At 43.5% G+C, this 24,005-nt stretch overlaps 1 pseudogene across 1 annotated transcript; it reads right to left on the bottom strand.

The window, feature by feature from the left end:
* Window positions 1-2,757: 2,757 nt before the first annotated feature.
* On the bottom strand, window positions 2,758-20,772 carry LOC120410967 (annotated as a pseudogene). The gene is made up of 39 exons (XR_005603346.1): window positions 20,535-20,772; window positions 18,751-18,991; window positions 18,522-18,665; window positions 18,274-18,430; window positions 17,930-17,957; window positions 17,717-17,831; window positions 17,532-17,624; window positions 16,294-16,357; window positions 16,007-16,105; window positions 15,801-15,904; window positions 15,587-15,725; window positions 14,825-14,943; window positions 14,576-14,725; window positions 13,695-13,865; window positions 12,682-12,991; window positions 12,497-12,570; window positions 11,904-11,991; window positions 11,693-11,810; window positions 11,412-11,535; window positions 11,196-11,332; window positions 10,842-11,097; window positions 9,647-9,889; window positions 9,284-9,460; window positions 9,048-9,198; window positions 8,872-8,958; window positions 8,395-8,783; window positions 8,026-8,152; window positions 7,809-7,927; window positions 7,342-7,538; window positions 6,800-6,983; window positions 6,549-6,714; window positions 6,251-6,375; window positions 5,754-6,061; window positions 4,812-5,015; window positions 4,335-4,460; window positions 4,071-4,240; window positions 3,879-3,983; window positions 3,641-3,736; window positions 2,758-3,041 (listed from the first exon to the last, which is right to left on the bottom strand). The product of XR_005603346.1 is annotated as a myosin-1B-like (transcript).
* Window positions 20,773-24,005: the final 3,233 nt, after the last annotated feature.

Below are 24,005 nucleotides of genomic sequence, written 5' to 3'. Positions count from 1 at the left end.
ACAATGAGTACTTGGAGAACTGGAAAGCTGAATTGTTGGCAAGAAGCCTCTGTGAGGAACGTGTGTCTTCAGGGCAGAAGTACTTTCTCCATGTCTTAGTGCCTCTCAAAGTGCTGATGCTTTTGTGCCTGGGAGACACAGTCTTCCATGCCCAAGCTGTGAAGGTCAGAGAACTCCATAGTCCACATGGGGCAGCAGCTCTAGTGGAGCTCATCAGCTGCATCTATTTTAAACCTTCTCTTAGAGATGTTCCCTTAGGCCAGTTGATGGGCATTTGCATCAGCACATTTCAGATCACAAGCAGTCTGACTCCAGAAATAGTGTGCCAATGCAAAATGACTCCTGTCCTCCAGCTAAGGCAGCAAATCAAAAGTCCAGGAGAAATTGGTTTTCCTTACTGGTACCCTTTAATATTCTGCTCTGATTCCAAAAAGCCTCCAGCCATGCTTTCCAGATGGCTGGTGCAAGGCCAGGTCAGCACAGTGCCAATGGCTGTGATTGCTCTCCCTTTCCCACCTGTGCAGTTTTGAATTCTGGCCCAAGGTGTTGTCTTTTAAGGAACCTGCAATGTTACCTTTCACCAGTTGAGCATGGGTTTAGGAACAGAATGCTCAGGCCATGATTTCTTACAGGTGGGAGAGGAGCCCCAACAGCTTCACGTGCCTTCAAGTGCATCACGATTCTTGCCCAGTCAGACAAGCTTGTTAATTTTGGAGAGTGATTGCAATATTGTCCAAAGGGAAGAAGGATTTTTGGCATTGAAATATGGTCCCCAATGTTGTTGTGATAATTACTAGTCCATCATCAGGTTTAAAAAGGTACAGTTGGAGCTGGAAATACTTCTCCGTGTTTCTACTAGGCCACAGCTGCAATACACTAACTTATGAATTAAGTTTTTGGGATTGTTTGTTGATTTGTTTGTTTAAAGAAATATGTGGTTTAGAACAAACAAAATTTTCTTGCTTCCTTTCAAGGTGTGTCAGGTAAGAATTTGTCTAGAAAGAAAGAACCCCACCTATCTCTTGGGAGCATATTGTGGGAAGGGAAAAGGAGAGGAGTCATTTCCCTTCTTTCTTACCCTGATACCACTGGCACTGATGAAATTTTCACAGCTTCGCACATAGAGATGATGTATCTGAGGAGCATCACTTACAATGAAACAGGAGTCAATATGGGGCGTCATCTTTTCTTTAAATGCATTTAGCTGCTGCCTAGCAAACTACTTCCATATTTAGTTATAACATGGGAGGATTCCATGGAGGTAAACCTCAGTGTGTTTGGGAATGAACATCCTGAATGCTGTTGCTGCAAACACACTGCCTGCTGTGGCCAGTGCAAAAGGCTTCCTTCCTGCTCTCTTCTTACTATCTCCTTTCCAAAAACTCCAGTTCCCTTCCCCAGCAGTTTCACATCTCCTTAAAGCACTCCCCATAAATAAAGGTGTGTAGACCTAGCCTGGAACCTTGAGGGACCCACAAATGTTCCTGTAGCATGATAGAGCCAAGTCTCCTTTACAATGGTAAAATGAAAAACGCTGTCTGCATGTGGAATCTGCCCTTGGCAGCTATGCAATGTGCCTGGGTCCAGTACTGCCACAAAGGTGGCTCCCTATGTTAAAAACCACTTCTTGCCTTGCAAGAAACAGCCTGCCATCTGTTTAAGAATTCAGACTTGTACAGCTTGTGTAGATGTTTCTTCTCTGTCCAGCCCAAATACAATTGGTATCTACATTCCACTTCTCCAGTGCTGCAAGAGTCAGAGAGGTAGGACAGAGTTTGTTATTATTACCTATGGATTTTTATCTCTGTAAAGTTGGATTTTATGGTTTCTTTCAAGTTGTAATGTTCTCAGTATTATTCCCACTTGAAGACTTATCTTGCATGATGAAAACCAGCTCCTTTAGCTTTTTGTGTTTGTACATAACCCTTAATTATTCCTTAGCACAAAAGCTCATATATTCCAGTACTGGAAAGCACTATACAGTACCGCAGCTGTTCCCAGCTTCTTCTGGTGGCTCTACATGTTACACTGCTTGGGGTTTGTCCTCTTGTTTGACTTCTACTAAGCTGTTCATTAAGTTCAATTTCATTAACAACCAGAGTATATTGTATTAATATTGGCTATTCTGTCTCACAGAGGAAGTAAGTCACTGCAATATCCTCTTATCCAAATGATATATTATTTGTTTTTCTTTAGAACTGATTGTTAACACCTTATTCATGAAGTTATTAACAAGGCTGTATGATCTTTTAATTTGCTCAGTAACAAGCAACACTCTAGAGTTTCTGGCCTTCACTTGCCTTGTTCAAAGGCAGCACATCAATCCTTGCGTAAGTTCCTCCATAAGGACTCAGAGACATCCAGATTCTTTTGGGACTACAGATGTTTTTCTTTGGGGCAACTTGCCTCTAAATACCACTTCCCAAGTGATAATGGGACCATCAAAGAGAACCTCTGAGTACTGTACTGATGTAGAAAGAGGACTCACAAAGGCAAAAGCATTTTTGCTATGCCAGGACAGAAAAGGTACTTGTCCTGCCTTTGTCCTGATCCTCTCTCAGTCTGGAAATTAAATTAGACTTATTCTCTCCTTGGTAATGGAGTAAGACACAGTGGAGAAACACTGGAGGTGGGATAAGTAAAGGTCTACTGCTACCCAAGGGTTAAAATGAAACTAAATATTTCATTTGAAAGTGCCCCAAACTTGTATAACTGCAGAATTGAATTCCAACAACCAAAATCACTGATTCTGCTGTGTAAGCGAAGAAATCTATTTTCTTTATTCTCTACATATTGACACGGTTATAAACACTTTTGCAGAAGGAAGTGACAGAGGATTCACATTTTGTGCTGCCCTCAGGTCACTTTGCTGCCTAATGACATCCTCACTCTTCCTCTCCTATCTTCTTGCTGTGGAACTCCCGGCTCTTCACTCGGAGCTTGTTGACCTGTGACTCTGCAATGTCAGCCCGCTCCTCGGCTTCCTCCAGCTCGTGCTGGATCTTGCGGAACTTGGACAGGTTGACATTGGACAGCTCCTCCTGTGTGGGGAGAAGGAGTCAGGGGTGAGGAGCCCAGGGCAGAGGTTTTGCTCCTGCTGCACCTCAGCCTTATGGGGCTGCAAATCTCCATCCCCCTCCCACCACTGCTCACACATCAGCCTCACACAGAGCTCCTCACCCTCCCCTTTTCAGGACCCTACTGGGATGAGCTTCACCAGGACTGTGTCACACATGAGGAGCAATTTCTCACCCCTTGGATTTGTCGTTTCTTTACTTATTCTCCCACTACTTCCTGCACAATTGCCAGTGTGAGTTACAGCGTTGGGAAGACCCTGAAGCCTTCTGCTGCTGATTATTGGCACAGATGCAGGAACTTGCCAGTCAGTGGGTGTGGCCCCACCTTTGTTTACTCTGGCCTCCTGTGTGAAACAGGCTGCAGAACTTCCCTTAATGAATGTCCCTGACTGAAGGGTGCCCAGAGCTCACCAAGGCCTCATGACACGATACCAAAACACTGTGGCCAAGGCTGTTGTGTCTCGGGAGTTTCTTTCATGCCCTCTCCTGGTATTCAGCCTCATTCAATGTGTGTCCTGCCCCAATGGAATGTGGCCTTTGCTCATTCTCCAAGCAATACTTACAGCCTCCTCAGCTTGTCTCTTGTAGGATTTCACTTTCATTTGCAGCTTGTCCACCAGATCCTGCAGCCTGAGAATATTCTTCCTGTCTTCCTCAGACTAAAGTGGTTGGCAAAGAGGAAAGAGAGTCAATTCTTGGTGCTACATCACACAGGATTAACAATTGCCCTTGGCGATGGTGTGTGCAAAATGTGGCTTGCTGTGAGCAAACCCTGTCAGAGCAGGAGACCTCCTGCCTTACCTGGTAGGTCAGTTCCTTCACCCTCCGCTCGTACTTGCGCACACCCTTCACGGCTTCAGCGCTGCGCTTCTGCTCAGCATCAACCTCCCCTTCCAGCTCCCGCACCTGCAAGGACAAGCCCATCCCTGCAGCTTCCCTGGCAATGTCTCTCCAAGGACAGCCTCACTCACCCACAACCCCAGCCCTACACACCCTGGCCTCCAGCTTCTGGATCTGCTTCTTCCCTCCCTTCAGTGCCAGCTGCTCGGCCTCTTCCAGACGGTGCTGCAGGTCCTTCACCGTCTGGTCCAGGTTCTTCTTCATCCTCTCCAGGTGGGCACTGGTGTCCTGCTCCTTCTTCAGCCTTCTGCCATCATGGCTGCCTGATCAGAGCAAAGGGGCAAAGCCATTTTGGGGCTGCAGATATTTGGGGGACAGGACATTCACCATCAGCAATGCCAGGAATGTCCAACTCACATCTGTGATGGCCTTCTTGGCCTTCTCCTCAGCATTGCGGGCTTCCTGGATGGTATCCTCCATTTCACTCTGGATCTGGGAAATGTCTGTTTCCAGCTTCTTCTTGGTGTTGATCAAGCTCGTGTTCTGTTGAACAATAAAATTTTGTGCCGTTATTTCCAAAAGGGAAAAATTATTTAAGAAATTTACTACTTCAATGTAAAGTTATCCTCTAAATATCTAATATCAGCATCTTCCTGACTTATCTTTTCAGGTCAAACACAGTCAGATAGCAGAGAATTATTGAAATTTGAAGAAGCTCTTCTCACTGCTTATGCAATCTTACTCATTTTGCTGTAATCCGTTTCTTTGTACAAGTGTAATAATTCTGGTTCAGATAAAGTATCTTATTACAAGAGTTAACTTAAGAATTTACACAGAAGAAAATCTGTAAAGGAAGAAAAAGGCCCATGAGATTTTGAATCTCATGAATCTAACCTGAGTGTGGAGGAGCTGCACACGTTCAGTTGCATCCAGAAGCTCCTGCTCAGCCAATTTCCTCGACCGCTCCGTCTGCTCCAGGGCTGCCCGCAGCTCCTCAACTTCAGCCTGCAGCAGGTTTGCCCTGCGCTCCACCATGGCCACCTGCTCCTTCAGGTCCTCCTGTGTCCTGAGAGCATCATCCAGATGGATCTGGGTGTCCTTTAAGAGAATAAAGAGAAATTATAAGGCGAACAATAAAGAGAAATGATAAGATGACACAGCACTGTTGCACAATGGCAATTGCCACCAGTCCAGTAATTATTATGGCAGTATAATATATGTAATTATAGCTTCATATTTGTATGTAGACTTATTGCCAGTCTATGCACTGTATCTGAGAAAGTCAGCAGGAGATTTATTCATGGGGATCTGGGACAGCTGAAGAGTAAGGTCAAGTCCATGAATTTTAGGAGAGTGGACTTTCAGCTGTTCAAGGAATTACCGAGTGGAACCCCCTTAAGAAACTGTCCTCAAGAATAAAGAGGCAAAAAAAGAGTTAAGAACAATTTTTTTTAGAGTGCAAGAGCGCTCAATTCACATGTGTAAGCAATCAGGCAAGAGAGGCAGGAGATCAGCATGGCTGAGCAAGGACCTTCAGGTCAAACAGACGTGTAAGAAGGAAATGCATAGGTGTTAGAACAAGGGCCAGATATCCTGGGAAGAATAGAGAGATGCTGCCTGGATGTGTGGGGATAGGATTATGAAAGCCAAGGCAGAGCTGGAGCTGAATTCCTTTTTTACTAAGTTTTTGCATGGCCTCACATTGACTATTGCGTGCAGTTCTGGGATTGTCAATTAAGGATGGTTACTAAGGGACTGGAAAGCATCTAGAGGACGGCAGCAAAGCCAGTATTGGACAAACTAAACCCCTAAGTGCACATCCTTATCTTAACATACCTTGAGCACTGCCTGGGTGTTTCTCAGGTTCTTCTGTGCCTCTGCAGCCACACGGTTGGCATGGCTGAGCTGGATCTCCATTTCATTCAGGTCTCCCTCCATCTTCTTCTTCAGCCTCAGGGCTTCATTCCTGCTCTGATCTCAGCATCCAGCGTGCTCTGCATGGACTCCACAATTCTGAGGTGGTTTCTCTTCATCTGGTCAATCTCCTCATCTTTCTCTGCTATCTTCCTGTCAATCTCAGACTTCACTTGGTTGAGCTCAAGCTGCAGGCGCAGGATCTTCCCCTCCTCATGTTCCAGGGAGGCCTGGGCAAGTGGACACAAACATTGATAACATTGATAAACCCTCTCCTTGCATTCTAGGGAGTGACAGAATATTTCCAGAGATCTCAGCTGTCTGCACTCCCCAGCCAGAACACAGGGGAACACATTAGGGCCTTTGAGGCCTATTTCCTCATTTAGTTACTGCAGACACCACTGATTATGGCCACATACCTCAGCCTCTTCCAGAGCAGCCTGGATTTCAGATTTCTCCTGCTCAATCTGCTTCTTGACTTTCTCCAGCTCATGAATTGCCTTTCCTTGCTCAGCAATCTGCTCTGTGAGGTCGGAAATCTCCTCTGCAAGGAAGGGTGAAAAGCGGCATGGTCAGACACAGAGCTGAATGGCGAAAGGCTCTGGTGCATGAAGGTGCCAGGCACGTTCTTATCCCTGCAGGCCCAGACCCGTTAAGTGTGGCAGATAGACAAGCTTGTGAGAAAGCCCAGTGAGGAGCAGAGGGCCAGGGACTTACGCTGCAGGTTCTTGTTCTCCCGCTTCATTGTTTCCAGGTGGTCCAAGGACTCCTCATAGGCATTCTTCATCTTGAACAGCTCCGTGCTCAGAGAGCGCGACTCCTTCTGCGAGGCCTCCAGCTCAGCCTGCGTTTCCTCATACTTCTGCTTCCATTCTGCCAGGATCTGAAGAGAAACGGGGTGTGAGTAGGGATGTGGCAGTCATGGGGAATGCTCTGGCCAGGAGTCCTGGTGCTGGAGGCCAAAAGACCTTGTCAAAGTTCTTCTGCTTCTTATCCAGAGCAGCGCAGGCAGCATTGGATCTCTCCACGTCAATCATCAGGTCCTCCACTTCATTCTGCAGCCTCTGCTTTGTCTTTTCCAGGGAGGCACATTTGGCATTGACAGCCTCAACATGTTCCTCTGCATCCTGCAGGCGCTGTGCCAGCTTCTTCCTGGGAGGAGAGAAGCACAGTGCCACGTTAGGGCTTGGAAGGGCGTCAGTTCTGTACTGTCATGAGGGCAGCTGCTGACTTCCAGGGTTTTGAATGGAACACGTTTCACAGATATGAAAGGATCTATCATTTCCTGGGTCCTATCACCTTTTAGGCCTGTCTTAGCTCTTCTAGCCCTGAAGCCTATATTTTCCCTTCCAATCAACACTTTTTCTCTCCCTCCCTCTCTCCCTTTTTTACAAAGACAGTACATCCCTGCCTTCATCCCACTTTTGTCCTAACCCATTTTCAGAGATTCCAATTTCTGTTGACCAGTCTCCATCTTCTCCCATCATTTGCCATCCTGCTTCCCACGTACTTGGCCTCCTCGAGCTCCTCCGTGCGCTGAATCGCGTCCGTCTCGTATTTGGTTCTCCACTGGGCCACTTCGCTGTTGGCCTTGGACAGGCACGCTGCAGCTCCCCCTTGGCCTCCTGCTCCTCCTCATATTGTTCCCGGAGCAAGTCACAGTCGTGGGCGAGCGGACTGCAGGGCATGGGCCAGGGCATTCTTGGCCTACATAGAGAGTGGGATTGGGTCAAGAAATTAAAATATCCCAGGAAATCTCTTCCATTGAATTAATTTAACACTACAAATATGACTGCTTGAAGACTGTTTGCAATGAAGGACAGATATAAGCCTGGAGGACAAAATCCATTAATCACACTTGCTGCAGAAACAAAAGTTTCCCCCCAGGATGGCTTGTGCTAAACAGAGCCTGTCCCCCCTAGGCAGTGTGAAGCTACCAGTGTTTTGAGTGGCCAGTGGAAAGAAATTAGGAATAACCTTAATTTCTTCCTCTAGGTGCCTCTTGAGTTCCTCGATCTGCTGGGTGAAAGCCTGTTTGCCTCTTGAGAGCTGAGAAATCAGGGCATCTTTCTCATCTACCTGGCGTGAATATTCACCTGGGGAAGTACACAAATAGAAGACATTCTAATTGTCATTTATGACCCAAACAAGCTGTTTTAGGAGTCATGCCAAAACATATAGGAGTCTCTCTCACCTGCTTCTGTCTGCAGACGAGCTCTTTGAGCATTGAGATCATTGATCATGCGCTGATGCTCTTCTTCCTTGGTCTTAATCTCACTCAGCTGATCTTCCAGTGTGCGGCACATCTTCTCCAGATTTGCCTGTGGAGACCACAGAGAATGAAAGAAGATTAGTATCTAGATGCTTTCTTATTCTGAACAGCAGGATTCTAACCAGAAAAAGGTGTACAGACTTGAAAGCTATATACTGTTCCTTGGAGCTAGAAGGTTAGAAACAAGTTCCATACATAGATGAGGAATTAGATAGTAACCTGGCCATAATTCTAAAGGATGTACTTCAACATTATTTATTTTCATGTTGTTTTCAGTATATTTTTCCATACCTTGGCTTTGGAGACAGACTCCATGTTGCTGGCCAAGTCATCAATCTCCATCTTCATCTCACTCTTCTCCTTCTCCAGCTTCTGCTTCACGCGTTGCAGGTTGTCGATCTGCTCCCCCAGCTCAGCGGTGCTGTCCGCGTGCTTCTTGCGCAGGGCGGCAGCCGTGGCTTCGTGCTGCAGCGTGGCCTCTTCCAGGTCACGGCGCATCTTCTGGAATTCTGCCTCGCGCTTCTTGTCATCTCAATCTGAGCTGCTGTCGCCCCTCCTGCTTCTTCCAGCGCTCGCTGATCTCCTCCAAGCTCCCTCGACAGGTCAGCCCGATGCTTCTCTGCTTTAGCGCGAGAGGTTCGCTCTGCCTCAATCTCCTCCTCCAGCTCCTCAATACGGGCCTGGAGAACAGCAGGGACCCTTCACACCCGTGCCCTCCTCCTGCCTGAGCTGAGCCTCAGCAAGGGAGGGGAAGGAACAGAGACTTGCCTGCAGCTCCTTGATCTTCTTCTGAAGTTGCATGCCCAGGGCTTGTTCATCCTCAGTTTTGCTCTGGATCTGGCTGATTTCAAAAGTCTTTCCTTTGGGCCAAAGTGAACCGTGTTAGAGCTCAAAGAAAAAACACAAGTGCTCCAGCCCAGCACTCAGGTGTCCCACAGCCACACTTACTTCTTCAGTTTCTCCTCCAGCTGCTGCTTATCATTCTCCCAAATCCATGATGCTGTCCTGGGCCAGCTTCAGGTCTCCTTCCAGTTTCCTCTTAGCTCTCTCCAGGTCCATGCGCAGTTTCTTCTCTTGCTCCAGGGACCCTTCCAGCTAAACACAACAAGACCATCAGTGCTCTCCCAGCCAGGTCAGACTCCATACCTGTGCTGTTCCTGCTCTACATCTGTGTGCTTACATCGTCCACTTGCTGCTCCAGCTTGGTCTTGGCCTTGGTGAGTGTATTGACTTTGTCTTCTTCTGCCTGCAGGTCATCCAGGGTTTGCTGATGGGCCTCTTGGAGGGCTTTCTTCTCTTTTGTCAGCTTCACAATAGTCTCGTCCAGGGCTGCCATTTCCTCAGTGAGGTTTTTCACCTACAAATAAGATGTTTCAAAATTTGGTAGAAAATATTTTCACTGGTTCTGTGTTTCATTTTTCCCTTGGATGCTCAGAGAAGCCCAGCTCAAGATTTTGCAAAGCCAAAATGTCATATTGTAATGGCCTCTTACTCTGCCAGTCTGTAATGTCCTGACCCTTTACATGACTGTCAATGTGTGTACCTTGTTTTCAGTGGCGTGTTTTTCCTTCTCCACCTTGGCCAGTGTTAGCTCAAGGTCATCAATATCTTTCTTCAGCTCTGAACATTCATCCTCCAGTTTCCTCTTCTTGGCTGTCAGCTCAGCATTAATTTCCTCTTCATCCTCAGCCCTTTCAGTCACCTCCTTGACTTTGGCTTCCAGCTGGATTTTGGTTTTGATGAGCTGGTCACACCTTTCCTCAGCATCAGCCAAAGCATCAGCTTCCTGGTGGGAAAATACAGGAAAGATTATTTCATGCTGAAGGAACCGATGTGAATTGGTAAGACTTTCATGATTACTTTTGGAGAAAAAACATGCCATGCAATTACATTATAAGCTACAAATCTAGGATAAGTTTTTAGTTAGTTTTCTTCTTGTCTGACCCTTGCATCATTAATACAGCTCTGTTTAGCTACATTTCATATCACCTTATTTATTCTGGGCATATTATAAAGTCTCTTAGATTTAATTGATGTTTTCTTTTCTCCTGTAGAAAGTGATTGCATATTATAATGTGCTAAATTCAAATTTATGTGGAAGTGTTGAGAAATGTAAATAACTTTAACACCAAGGAAATATTTGAAACTCCCATTAGTAGCTTTATACTCAGCCAGTGCTGGCAGTGGACAATAGAATAATATTAATCTTTCCTGGAAATAGACATTTCAACTCAAGGGTATTGACAGAATGTTTTTATGATTCTGGGAGGCCAAATGTCATTGGAAACAAACATACAGAGATGGTGCTTGTGTTGTAAGTTTTAATGGGCATCTGTGTCTTCTGGGAGCAGTAGGTACAGGAGCTGATGTGAGATGTGCTATAAGAAATGGTAATCAGCTCTTCATTTTGAAAACTAAGTTAAGGCAGAGTAATAGGTCAATCAAACTGCTGTATCTGATCCACTAGATACACTACAGTGACTATAATAACGCTTTATGTCATGAACCCACGTGGACACATGTAGGTATTAAGACTAAAAACTCATTCCTTAATCTAAACTCCAGCTTGCAGTAGTGAAAATGAGTGGGGAAAGAACATGGCCTTAATTTCACCTTTAGTTACATGGTATTCAGCTTAAAATATTTTAGAAAGCTTAGTATGTCATTTGAGAGTCCTGTATTAGGAAAGAAGAGTTAGATCTTATTTCCTCATAAAAGTATAGAAAAATGTTACTTACAGCCTGCACTTGGAGCTGCAGGTCATTTTTCTCCTTCATTAGAGATGCCATTTTCTCCTCCAGCTCCTTCCGCTTTGCCTCAGACTTTGCAAGCTCTTCCTTGGTTTTCTCAAACTCTTGTTTCATGTTGGCCATTTCCTTCTCAGACTCTGCACTCTTCAGCAAGGGCTTGATCTTGAAGAACAGCTTCATCCATGGCCAGTGTTTGACATTCATGAATGCACGGATGTTGTACTGGATGCAGAAGATGGATTCCCTGAGGCATAATTAAAACATACAATGAATATTCACAATCTGATGAGTGTCAACACTTTCCCATGAGCAGAGTGACTTTAACTGAAGAGGAATTTGTACCTCCTCTCCACCATTCTCTGGTACTCCACCCTCATCAGGAAGCCCCTGCACCTGGCCTGGGTGCGGGTGATGAGCTGTGCCAGCTTCTCATCCCTCATCTCCTCCAAGAGTCCCAGCAGCCCAGCTTTGAAGAACACCTTGGGAGAGGGAATGTTGCAGCATATCATTGTCAGGGTAGAGCAAGCCCAGGGACTCAGTGAATGGAGAAGTTTGTACCTTGGTGTGTCCAAATTTGTACTGGGTGTGGTCCACATCGATTGAGCCAAGGAGCTTCTCAGAAGCCTTCTTGCTATCGATGAACTGTCCCTCAGGGATGGCGCTGGCATTAAGCACCTTGTATCTGTGGAATTAGAGGAAGATAGGGCTACTTTTTTCCAGGCAACACACAGTAGCCATTAAACTCCACCAGCTCTTTTTAAAATTACAGCACAGCCTTAATGGACCCATGAATGAACCAACATTGTTTTTAGTGATGCTGACAAGCACAGTGCTCTCACCTCTGTTTGAAGTCAGCATAGAGGACTCTGCTGGGGAACCCTTTCCTGCAAATCCTGATCCCTTCCAGCACGCCGTTACAGCGCAGCTGATGCAGCACCAGCTCGTGCTCCATGGCACCTGGCAGTGCAGAGCACAAATGAATGGCACAGGTTGCAGTGCAGAGGGGAATGGATGTATCAGAGCAAGGATCTTTCTGCTTGAGCATCTTACCAGGTGTTTTAGTCTCATTGGGGATGATACAGCGCACAAAATGGGGGTGAGTGCTCCGCAGATTGGTCATCAGCTTGTTGAGATTCTCCTGTGGGATCGTGACATAGAAGCTTAGATGAAAGAAATTTACTTCTGCATACTTTGTACCTAGATGCCAAGGAACTAATATAATAAATCTTAGGAGATAGAAACTTTCAAATTCAAAGTTTAGATTTAATCAAACCTTCTATATACTTTTTATTGAAAAGTATTCTCATTAAAAAAAATGTTTAAAATTCTTCCCCTTATTTTGGAGGAAGTGAAACACTACTCCATAAATATTTTAACACAAGCCTTTTTGGAACAAATATCTATATTACATGACAGATTCTGAAAAATATTTTTCACAAAAACAGTGAGTGAACTTTTATAAGAAATTCAGAGAGCCAAATGAACCCTGAATCCTAAATTTGAATGGAAAATCACAATGAAAGACCCTTTATACCTACTATTGCTTCTTTAGAAACCAATGCCAAAGGACGAACTTGAATGTATTTAGCTCAGTTTTGACACTATGTTCATGTCACTTTACAGACAATGAATCCATACTTTACCCGGAAAAGAGCTGAGACAGTCTGGAAAGAAGAACCCTTCTTCTTGCCACCCTTCTTTCCACCACCACTAGCCTCTTAAAAAAAAAAAAAAAAAAAAAAAAAAAAAGGAGTTTTTCAATATGACCTTTTTTTTGCTGCATCTTTATATATCACAAACGTTGAAAAAGAAAATATAGGAAAATAACCTGCTTCTGCTCCACCATAAGAAGCAAAAAGTAAAGCCAGGGTCTTCACAGATGATTTCTGGTACAGCCCAATGACAGTTTCATTCAGAGGGTCCTTGTTCTTCTCCAGCCAGCCAGTGATGTTGTAGTCCACTGTGCCAGCATAGTGCACCAGGGAGAAGTGGGCCTCAGCCTTGCCTTTGGCAGGCTTGGGCTTCTGGAAGTTGCTGGACTTGCCCAGGTGCTGGTCATAGAGCTTGTTCTTGAAAGAGGTGTCAGTTGCCTTGGGGAACATGCACTCCTCTTCCAGGATGGAGAAGATGCCCATGGGCTGGAAGATAATTCAATAAACAAGAGAGAATGCCTATAGAATAACGTGATTATGGCTTGGTCTCAAAGGGAATGTAGTAAAAGACAGGAAGCTGAAAAACAAACCTTGCCATGTAGAAAATTTATTTCTAAAAAGTGAGTTTAAAAGATTCACCTGCTTGATTCACACATTGGCATAGTGATTCAGGAATGTTTTTTATGCCGAAGACATGTTAAAGTTCAGGAGGAGAAAGAATATATTTAAAAGTATTTTTCACAATTGCGTCCATTACATACTTACTTCTGTTTTTGAATTTTCAATCAGTACCCTAAATTATATGGAACTACAAGAAATCTCAATTTCTTTCTCTCAGAGGTCAGGCACTGTACTTACTTTGCTGTGAACCTTAAAGAAAAAATGTATTTTCCAGATAACTTTATTCCAGAGCCCTAAGAAAATGTTTTCATTTTAATTTGGGAACTGCCTTATGTTTTTGAAGATAATATCCTTTAACCAAGTAAACGGAGATACCTTTCATGCAGAGAATGTGTGAGAATTACTTCTATAGTTTTCTGTGGACTTTGTAATATCTATAATGCATAATTAGCAATAGTACAGCTCAAGACTTATTTCTACAACTAAAACTGAATACAAGAAACTAACCATGGGAAATTTAAAACAATGGATTCTTGAAAATGGAAGACATCTTGAATTAAAAACATACCTTCTCAATGAGCTCAATGCAGGCAGCCAGGTCCATGCCAAAGTCAATGAATGTCCATTCAATTCCCTCCTTCTTGTACTCCTCCTGCTCCAGCACGAACATGTGGTGGTTGAAGAACTGTTGCAGTTTCTCATTGGTGAAGTTGATGCACAGCTGCTCCAGGCTGTTGAACTGCTCAGTGGAAAAGAACCACAACAACCAAGCCTCATCAATATGCCCAGTTCTTCATCATTCTCCTCCACCCTTGATAAATCTCCCCAGTTAAAACACAACTGTATTATCAGGACCACACCATAACAGAGCCTATATGCAGCTCCTAAAAGAAAGAACTACATAATGAAAATGAGGGGTTTTTTTGGAGCAGATTTTCCTCGTGAATCTCCTAAAATTAATAAAATACTTTGGCATTTTTTTATTCAGCAAAAAAGATGAGTGCATGCTCTTGTCTCCAAATTGAAAACACTTGATATCTCTGATTAAACACATAACTATTAATTCCTTTGTTCCTTAAACAATTTGAACATCTTTATCTCATTATATATTTGCCAATGCATCTCCTAGTTCTGCTCCAGAAGCTCTTTTATAAATTTATTGTAATTATTTTAGATTATTTTATCCTTACCATTAAGAGTAAACAGTTGTAATATTACAACATATAAAATTCTATTTGCTGCTTCTACACAAACAACATGACTCTGTGCTTGTACTGATGGAGCTTTTGAGGATTTTGCTCTCTGCTATAAAAGAAAATGACAGGGTTTTTTTTCTGCATAAACTCACAAATGACTAGCGTGTTAAACCTTCAGAGGAATATTACTTGCAAGTCCTCTGATATAACAATCCTTCCCTGCAAGAGCAATCCTCAAGCCTGAAGTCCTTACATCAAAGATCTCAAAGCCAGCAATGTCCAGGACACCAATGAAGTACTGCCTGGGCTGCTTCGTATCCAGCTGTTCATTGATGCGAACAACCATCCACAGGAACATCTTCTCATAGACAGCCTTTGCCAGGGCACCCACCGCATTGTATACCTAAACCAAAGAAGAGTGGAGCAAAAGAAATACAATATCCAGAGCAAATAGGAAGTTATTCAAGTCAGAGGCTCCCAGTCACCAACTGGTTGTTGTTACCTGCTGCACAGTCTGGCCCTTGGTCACATATTCATTCCCCACCTTGACTCGGGGGTAGCAGAGGGCCTTGAGCAGGTCTGCTGAGTTCAGACCCATCAGGTAGGCAGCCTTGTCAGCAACTAATTACAAGGAAAAGGAGATAGAAAAATTAAGACTAGTAAGACATGCAGCACTTTGAGTGATGAAGCCTTTCCAAAACAGTGGCAATATTGAACGTCCTCTATCAAATTTTGCTAACTGGATGTCAGAGGAACCATAACATAGTTATTCAAACAAAATCATCTTTGTGTTGAATGTTTCACAGAGCCATACATTTAAAGGCTATTTGTGTCTTTACAACTCTTCACAGAAACATCTAGAAACAATGTATTTACTGAAAATTAATCCTGGAATTCATTAGTAATTTTGCCCTAAAAAGTGACTTATGAAGTGGAAGTTCTGTAACTGAATATAATGCCTTTATTTTCTTTAAATATCAAGCAGAGACTTTTTTAAAAAAAAATCTTTTCTTTCTCAGTGGGTCTAAACACTGAGCAAGCTATGCTAATTCAGAATGGTAACTCAGGAGAGATTTATGGGCGTATATGCAATTGGTAGTGCAGACAATGATTAGGCAGTAATTGAAACAAGAGTGCATTTTGGATGGCAGTTTCATACCCATGTGCTATCTCACCTAAACACATTTCTACTCCATCTTCCACACACTGAATTATTATTGCTATTTCTATTTCTAACAGGTGAGTCAAAGATTTTGCTGATTACCTTCTGTGCCATCAGGCTCTGCCTGCTCCTCTCGTTGTTTCTGCTTGAACTTCAGGTTCCCATAGTGCATGACAGCCCCTGTCAGCTTGTAGATGGCTGTTTTCTCATCTGGAGTGAAGCCCAGGATGTCAATGGCACTCTGAAATAGGAGCAGTAAAATAAAAGATTTGCCTGGGAGATCACAATAGCTACAATACTCTGAATTGCTACTTACATCTGTAGCCATCAGCTCCTCCTGGTCGTTAATGCTGGGGACAGTGATCTCACCTTGACTCACGAAGTGGTAGTCATATGGGTTGGTGGTGATGAGGAGCATGTCTGAAAATAAGAAGATGGGTTGTGTAGGCTTAGTTTAGTCAAGCAAGTAATAGTGTGAGCTGATACTCAACAATCTTCCTCCAAGTTAGTAATTCTTCCTACCAATTAGCTCCGGCTTCTTGTTGGATGTGATCTGATAAAAGATGTGGTAGCTCCTTTCCGCCTTGAGCTGGAAAGTGACTCTGGACTTCTCCAGCAGATCTGGAGGGAAAATTTAGTTAGAAACAAGAAGAAACAGAAAAAAAAAAAAACCACAACAAACCAAAAACAAAACGTAGAGAAGATGGAAAGAAAAACAGGGATGGCAGGATAGATGGTGGGGTGAAAATATGTTGTGTGGATAGACAGGGGAATGGAGAGATTGTGAACTGCTCAGGAAAGTGTCTTACATGTTTCAATATCCGCAGAAGCCAGTTTTCCTGTGGCACCAAAATGAATTCTGATGAATTTGCCCTTTAAAGGAATAAAAGTGTCTTAAGACTGACATCATAAAAAGTATATTTGAAATGAAGAATTTTGCCATTTATTCCACTGGGCACAAGATTTCTACCTAGAGACATTTTCTTAAAATCAGCTGCATTTCCACCACTGACATAAAGTTGTCTTTTTCATTTTTGACCAGTGGCACAACTGTATTTTATGTATGCTGAATGTACAAATGTAAAGGAATGTGTGGAATTCATTAGACAAATTATTCTAACTATATCCTGCACACAGAGAGCAGTTACCTAATGATACAGAAAGAGCAATTTAAGTAGTTCACCTGTTTAAATCTGCATTGCAACCTAATAAACAATTTCTGGTTAATTAAATCTGAAATATAGCAAATATATTATGCAATTAAAAAAATATCTCTTCCCACCCCTTCCTTCCTTCCTTTCTTTCTTTCTTTCTCTTTCTTTCTTTCTTTCTTTCTTTCTTTCTTTCTTTCTTTCTTTCTTTTTTTCTTTTTTCTTTCTTTTTCTCTTTCTTTCTCTTCTCTTTTCTTTCTTTCTTTTCCTTCCTTCCTTCCCTCCTTCCTTCCTTCCTTCTGAATTCCTTCCTTCCTTCCTTCCTTCCTTCCTTCCTTCCTTCCTTCCTTCCTTCCTTCTGAATTCCTTCCTTCCTTCCTTCCTTCCTTCCTTCCTTCCTTCCTTCCTTCCTTCCTTCCTTCCTTCCTTCCTTTCTTTTTCTTTCTTTCTTTCTTTCTTTCTTTTCTTTCTTTCTTTCTTTCTTTCTTTCTTTCTTTCTTTCTTTCTTTCTTTCTTTCTTTCTTTCTTTCTTTCTTTCTTTCTTTCTTTCTTTCTTTCTTTCTTTCCCATCTCTCCTAGCCTCATTCCCTTTCTTCCTGGCACTCTGTCTGTCTCTTAGAAAATGAATAGAAATGTAAGTAAACATAAAGAGAGCTATTTTTTTTCACAGCAATATATTATAGGAGAAAGACCATGAGATCTGTTATTTTAATTTGCATTTTAATGTAAAACAGAATTAATTTTTTGTGTTTTGAAATCTGGAGATTTATCTTTAGGATAAGTGGAAAGAAAATTCAGTTTTACTCTTGAAAACAAGATGGCTGAACAAGGAAAAGAATGGCTGGCATAAACTCCTGTTTACTATATTTCAAGAATTATTTTGTTAAGCAACTCACAAAGCGTGAGGAGTTGTCATTCCTCACGGTCTTGGCATTTCCAAAGGCCTCCAGCAGTGGGTTGGCGCTGATGATTTGATCCTCAAGCGTTCCCTGCAGGGAGAGAATTACTGCTAGTTATCCTTTCCAAAAATCCTGACAGGAATGATGAAAGCATTGATCCCAACATGTTTCTACTAATTTACCTGCATTTTGCCTGATGTCTGCTCCTCCTTCTTCTTGTCCCCACTGGCTGCAATTGTTGCAAAGTACTGGATGACACGCTTTGTGTTCACAGTCTTCCCAGCACCGGATTCTCCGCTGTCAGAGCCAAGAGAGAAGCAGAGGGTGCGTGGTCAGGCAGGAGGTCCCCTGGCCACCGGGCAGCCCCACAGGGACCCGCGCAGGGCTGTACGTACGTGATCAGGATGGACTGGTTCTCCCGATCTGTGAAAAAGGCAGAAATACAGCACTTAAAACTCAATGAACAACAGACAAAGAATGAAGCACAGTCAGGTAAGTTTAATGTTTTGCCTGATGTCAGCTTGACTTAACCAAACAAACCTCCAAAGCACATCACTGAGTGCAGAGGTGTCTTTCATTTAAAACAGTAGAAACAATGCTATGAAGGTAGTAAAACCACAATAGATGTGTGTGTCAGAACCGAGAAAGCTTTGAAAAAGTCTCATCACATTGCTGAGACAGAGCATCCCTTCAGAGGATGTAATGGTCCAATGCCTCTGAGACAGACTGAGCCACTCACCAGTCAGCATGAACTGATAGGCGTTGTCAGAGATGGAGAAGATGTGTGGAGGGGCCTCCTGGCGCTTCTTGCCTCGGTAGGCCAACACCACCTCCGGGTTGTACACCGGCAGCCACTTGTAGGGGTTGACGGTGACGCAGAAGAGACCCGAGTAGGTCTGCAAGGAAGGGACACAGCACGCTGGCTTCCCCTGAGCCTGGCCCAGCACTTCCTGCCGCTGCCCAAAGGAAGCTGCTGCTGCCACTTACGTAGATCATCCAGGCTGCGTAACGCTCTTTGAGGTTGTACAGCACAGCGGGTTCGTGGAGGTGGGTCATCATGGCCATGTCCTCGATTTTATCGTACTTGGGAGGGTTCATGGCGAAGATTTGATCATCCTTCACGGTCAGGGTCTGTCAGAGGGAGAAGGATATACGTGTCAGCTAAGAATCCAGAGCAGGGATCAAATGTTGTCCTTCAGTCTTGCTTTTCACTCACCTCTCCCGCTTCAGTTTTGACAGTGACTTTGCCCGATTCCCTGCTTGTGATTGTCCCTTTCACAAAGGATTCTTTGGGATGAGCCACAAAGACAGATGTCTTGGCATCAAAAGGTTTGTTCTGGGCCTCAATTCTCTCCTTCTCTGACTTTCGGAGGTAAGGAGCCGCCTCCCCAAAGACGGCCATCTCAGAATCTGAAGACATGGCTGCACTTTATGGAGGAGCTTGTCAGCAGAGAACACTATGGAAGAGCAGATATGTTGCTCCAATTTGCCAAAAAGTAAGCACTTGTTAGTAGAAGAAAAGATGTGGAGAAAAAAGAAACTATGTTAATACTCCTTGTAGCCTTTTGGAAGGAATGGTGAATTTTTGCATTAGAGCAATTCAATATTTATGGCAAATGTATATATATGGAAAATTGTATTTTGGGAGATTATTTGGCTTACACTGAAATCACACAAATAATCTATAGAAACTTGGGATTCAACTATTCAGGCACTGTACTGTGGAATTAAGAACCTCAAAAATCCTTTCAACTGCTTAGGCACTCTTAAAATTAATTTGAAATTATGATAATGCACATTCCTCACAATTGGTACTAATTCACAAAGCTCAGAATGCTCATACTCCAGTGGCTGAATTGCATACTGAAAACTCAAACTTCTTAATGACTCAGTTTCAGTATTTAAAACTTTTGTATAATTGTATTAATAATACATTTTTTCCAATGTTTTTAAGTGCCTGAATCCAGGCATAAATTGCAACATGACTGTCAAAAGAAGATTAATGCTGTTTCAAACCACACTGAGATAGCTCCTTTTCTAGTACTTTCTTTTGCTTTTTAAAAATTAGTAGAATTTTAGAGAAAAACAAATTCAGAGATTCAAAGATTCAAAGCTCAAATGAACTATTTAAAAATAAAGAATTTTAAAGTCTGTATTAATTTCTCCGAAATATTTTTTTCTTCCCCCTGCCCTGAGAAAAAAAAAACTCAAACAGTGGGCAGCTTAGGAAAACATTTAAATATCTCTTTCTGTATAGAGTTAGGTACCTGATATTTACACAACATTTAGGTACCTGATATTAACACAGCATTTAATCTTGTGTTCATTTGTACTAACATGAGAAAATATAACATATATTCCTTTCTTTTTGTCTCTGGAGGAACAGGTATATGTCTTCCAGAGGAAGAGGGCTGAATCTTCCATTTCTTGTGAGGTAGAGAACAAGCAGAGCAGGGAACAAAGGGGAGCACTGCCTTTTACAGAAGTGACAATCAGAGCTTTGTTGCTTAAATTACAGCTCTTCCTTCTCTTTAGTGATTCCATGGCAAATTTTGGACAAAATATCACATCAATCCACATATTCTGAGACAAAATGCTGAATTTTGCAGTTTTCCTACTGTGTTCCTGGTTCAGTTATATAGCTGCAACAGCAATGCTGGGAAGGCAGTACACCTCACTCCCTGTTAGGTGAGTTAAGCAGAAGTGAAGAATGTCCCCATGGGGATTTTCTGGCCTGCCATGAGTAGTCAGAGATTTCAAACACAGCTCCTTAAAGAATGGACCAGATGACCTTATGAGATCCCTTACAACCTGGACTGTTCTATGATTCAGTGATTCACTTAAAAACCTTACCAACGTTCAGCACCCCACCACCTTATACTGTGACTACAGTGGGCTTGAGAATATACAGTCAAACAGTTACCATTCACTCAGCCCTACAGACACCCCACCCAAAAGGATCTGTCTCTGTCCCTAAAAATCAGTAAATCAGGTTCTTACCTCTCGTGACACCAGATGTGTGGCTTGTGGGCTGGCAGCTGGTCAGTACTGTAAAACAGAAATGGCAGTTCCCAAATTGCTGCTGCACAGAAATCAAGAGTGAAAACATGCAGGTGCCTTGAAAACTGATTTATAATGGAGTCCCCTCCTGGACAGGAGCACCAGAGGCAGCAGGACTGTTGTGGCACATTAGGCTGCCATCCCCTTCCTGCCAGCCTGCAGACCCCATGCTCTTACCTTGGAGCTTTCTGTGGAGCCAGGGCAGACGTCTTGCAGGGACGTTTTATACGATCTCGTCTGCAGATGCTACAGATGCCTACTCTTTCTTCGGTCAAAAATATTTTGGCAAACCCTCTTTGGCTAAGCATTGTCTGGCAAACTGAACTAAGGGCATAATTGTCATTTGACATGACTAGATATAATTAGAAAATTTTGAAGTCTTAGTGGCTATATGAATACATCTCCTATAAATAATGTGACAAGGGTGTTAAGGAGAGAATCTGGACTAGTCAAAGCACTTAAAGAACTTGGATTCAGGACTTATGGATTCTATTGCTGGATTTCCCACCGACTCACTGCACGACCTGGGATGGATTGCTTGGTATGTCTGTGCTGCAGCTATCCCAGCTGTGCAATGGGAATGTCAGCTTTTATCTTTCCCTTGTGATGGTGTGAAACTTGTAAGAAATGCCTAAGAGGAATACATTAGACAAGCCACTAAGAGGGAAGTAAGTATTACTAAAAGCATTTGGCGGATGTGCTGGTAAGATTCTGAAAGCAGAGGAATAATCTGGTGTGATAGTGCTGGTGCCTGAGAGTCACAGACAGGCCAAGATAGTATAAGGGACAAAGATTTGGTCACAGAAATAAGAGGCTGGGGTGTAGCTGAACTACTGGGCTGGGTCTCAGTGAGAGATGTGAGGTCAGTTCAGGTACATGAAGAACAGTATACATACACTCGTGCAGATGTACCCATCTTTACACTTGAAATTGCAAAAGAAGTGGGAGATTCTCCAAGAAGGGTTATTATAAGCCTGTGTATGAACCTGTGCTAAGGGGAGTGTCGTAAGATGTGCTGTGATTTCTGCTTTGTAGATCAGTGCAGCTTAATAACAGATGTTCCTTTCATTTCTTGATGATGTTTTAATTCATCAGAAAGTACCCATATTGGCAGTTCAGGGCAGGACCTCAGTTGTTTCTTATGTCTTTTTTTCCAAGTCTGACCTGTCAATCTGTACCATAAATAAAAGAAATCCTTGAGGTAAAGATTTGGGCCTGTAGAAATCGATGCCATTTGAATATTCATACCCCTTTCAACAAGGAATGGTTATGGGTCATTACAGAGTCTACAGAGTTTCCTTAAATTCCTGCAGAAATTTCTGCTCCTGAAGAATTTAAAAGCCCTTCACCAACACAGAGCTCACACATCCAAATGACAGCATCGGTATAGAGACTTGCAGCCTTCAGTCTATCCTTGTTTCCATTTCTGCTAACATGAACAAACCATGGACTCAGCTGAATGCCTGTCTCCCATCTGTCAAACTCACCAACCAGGAAAAAACAAAGACCCCTTCAGCCCTTCCCACCTGCAGGGATACCTTCCACTATCCCGGGTTGCTCCAAGCCCCATCCAACCTGGTCTTGAACACTTTCAGGGATGGGGCAGCCACAGCTGTTCTGGGAAACCTGTGCCAGGGCCTCAGCACCTCATAAGGAAGAATGTCTTCCTAATATCTAATTTAAACCTACTCCCTGTCAGTGGGAAGCCATTCCCTCTTGTCCTTGTCACAAGTGCCTCTCCAGCTTACTTCCAGCCCCTTTTTGGCACTGGAAGATTGTTAGGTCTCCCTGGAGCCTTCTCTTTTCCAGGCTGAGCACCTCCATCTGTCTCAGCCTGTCTCCAGAGCAGAGGATGCTCTCGGAGTATCTTCGTGGCCTTCTCTGGATTCTCTCCATCAGGTCCATGTTGTTCTTATGTTGGGGGCCTCAGAGGTGAATATGGTGTTCCAGGTGGGTCTCACCTGAGTGAGGCAGAGGGGCAGAAACCCTCCCTCCCTGCTGCCCACACTGGGGGATCAGCTCAGCTGCCAGGAGACATGGCAGGGACATGCTGAGCTTCTCATCCAGTAACACCCCTAAATCCTTCTCCTCAGGGCTGTTCTCAATCCATTCGCCACCCAGCCTGTACTTGTGCTTGAGATTGCCCAGACACACATGCAGGACCTTACACTTGGCCATACTGGTGTGTAAATTTCATGAGGTTCACATGGGACCATCTCTTCGAGCTCTCCAGGTCCCTCTGGGGAACATAACCAGAGGTGTTTAATATCTCTTTAGCCAACAGGAGCAGTGGGATCAGGGGCATCCTCAGCAAGTTTGCTGATGACACCAAACCACGTGGTGAAGGTGCCATGCTGGAGAGAGGAGATCCCTGAAAAGTCTTAAGTCTGCTCTCCTGAAGTCCAGGGCAGCGAGCTTGTTGTGTCCCTTCCTCGCTGCCCCAAGGATCTCTAACTCCACCATTTCATCGTCACTGCAGTCAAAGCTGATCTTGAGCTTCACATTCCCCAACAGCCCCTCTTTGTTGGTGAGAACAAGGCCCAACACATTCCTTCTCCTTATTGGCTCCTCTAACACTTGAAGAAGGAAATAATCTTCACAAGAAAGTCCTGGACCAGTCAGAGTGGTTCTAAAGGAGGGCTGAGAACAGCAACACCCCTCCTGTGAAAAAATGCTGAGGTACTTCATAGAATCATAGAATCATTAAGGTTGGAAAAGGCCTCCAAGAGCAGAGAATCCAACCTTTGACAAAATTCCACCACACTTGCTAAACCATAGCACTAAGTGCCATGTCCAGTCATTGGGTTTATTCAGCCTGGAGATGAGAAAGGTTCAAGGACACCTTCTTGAGGCCTTTCAATACTTAAAGGGGGTTTATAAGAAAGGCAAAGCAAGAAATTTAAAGGGCAAGAAGCACTGGTTTTAAGCTGAAAAAATGTAGATTTCAAATAGATATAAGGCAGAAATATTTCACGATGAATGTGGAAAGACACTGGGATGGGTTTCCCAGAGAAGTAACAGATGTGCCACTACTGGAAGTTGGATTTGATGAGGCTCTGACCAGTATCCCTGAGCTCTTCTCTGAGTAGCTGCTGTTGCCTTTCTGTTAAGTCCTGGTCTCAGTGGCATGTAGCAAGTCTGTCTTATGCAGTGCTGTCAGGCTGGGACCTAAGGTAGCTTCTCACATGTGAGTCAGGCTGTGAGAAAGAAGAATTCCTTCCTTGCTCCCTAATGTCCCCTTAGTAGCTGCAAATCCTTCAAGATTTATTTAGTCAAAGGCCAAGTGGGTTTGGTCAGTGCTCCCAGGAGGGCAAAACTGTTGCCTGTGTTATATAGCTATATTGCATGTTATTCTGCTTTATAGCTTTCCACGGCTATATAGCAGAATATATCCATATATACTGTTTGTGA

This window comes from Corvus cornix, chromosome 18 (genome assembly GCF_000738735.6).
Source record: "Corvus cornix cornix isolate S_Up_H32 chromosome 18, ASM73873v5, whole genome shotgun sequence".
Classification (NCBI taxonomy): domain Eukaryota; kingdom Metazoa; phylum Chordata; class Aves; order Passeriformes; family Corvidae; genus Corvus; species Corvus cornix.
The sequence above is the reverse complement of the archived record's forward strand: the minus strand, read 5'-3'. Positions and strand labels throughout refer to the sequence as shown.